The 1,226-nt window shown below is 36.0% G+C and overlaps 1 protein-coding gene across 7 annotated transcripts in view; it reads left to right on the top strand.

The window, feature by feature from the left end:
* Positions 1 to 1,226, top strand: part of DOP1A (DOP1 leucine zipper like protein A) — a 138,696-nt gene that overhangs the window by 134,405 nt on the left and 3,065 nt on the right. The gene's annotated exons all lie outside the window — the stretch shown is intronic.

A 1,226-nucleotide genomic window follows, 5' to 3' on the forward strand; every position in this document is an offset into this window, starting at 1 on the left:
TACAACACAATTCTCTTACATTTGAAAGTAGCTACATAGATGGTTCAAGCATATTAATTTTCATTTAGAATAAAATTCATCACTGTATAACCTACAAATGAAGCCAAGTGTTATAGCTGAGTTGTTTTTGCAGTTAAAAAACAAGGTCATCTTGTCGGGTCCTGGTGTCTTCCACTTTAAGTCCCTTCCTTTCTCAGGATTTTTTTTCTTTAAATATAAGCAAGTAAGCCTTGTGAGCACATACAAGAAAATAAATATTAAAATATTAGATAAATGAAACTTTCTCACCATTATCTGATCATGGTAGGCAAAGTCCTCCATTTGTTCACCAAAAAACAGATTGCAGTTCTGCTTACGTCTAATGTAAAGATTTTCCTTTTTCTATCCAGTTCATTGTTTTATCTTTAGTCTGTATAATTCTGCCTAAATCCAAAAATCCTCAGTACTTTCAGTCTTTCACTAGATAGACTGGTGGCTACAGCTGTGTTAATATTTTAGTTGGCATCTTAATGCATGTTATTTTTTGTTTATATTTAGTTTACAAAGATTTTTCACATATATTCTCACTTCTCCACTGCGAGGCAGAGATCAGATTTTCCAATTTTTAATGTAAGAAGCCTTTGTATATTGCCCAAGAATACCACAGAATAAGAAAATGGCAGTTATTTTGACTCCAGGTCCTGCTCTCCACCCCACTCCTTCCTCCTGTTTAGCACAACACAAGCAGATAGCTATGTCTCTGCTGAGTGAGCCTTTCCTTTCCCTGTGCTGCAGTGCTGACAGTAATGGCTCACTTTGGATCCTGTTCTATCTTATAACAAATTTAGGCCAACTGGTTAAAAGGGAATTCATTTACTAATAATGAGGGGATTCTGTCACTTCCTAGCCTCCTTCTGCAGTCTTTTTGTGGCATGCTCCTGGGTTACATTAGTGGGAGTCCAGAAATCTTGGAGCTTTTTGAGTATATGCAAAGCACAGCACAAACTTTTACATTTGACTCTCTTTGGTTGTCTAAAACCATTTCGGCCAACTAAGCTTAACTGTACGTTCTAGTTGGAAAATATTACTACAGTGTCAGACCTCTGAAGGGCCTCATTTAGAGGCAAGGGTTTTAAATCAGGATGGAGCCTTATTCATCTCTTAAAATCTGTTGATGTTTATATCCTTCTAATTTTTCCAGTGTACTAAATTATCTATTAATAACAATTCTCAATTTGTCTCTGCAG

The sequence above is a fragment of the Dasypus novemcinctus genome, chromosome 11, assembly GCF_030445035.2.
Source record: "Dasypus novemcinctus isolate mDasNov1 chromosome 11, mDasNov1.1.hap2, whole genome shotgun sequence".
Classification (NCBI taxonomy): domain Eukaryota; kingdom Metazoa; phylum Chordata; class Mammalia; order Cingulata; family Dasypodidae; genus Dasypus; species Dasypus novemcinctus.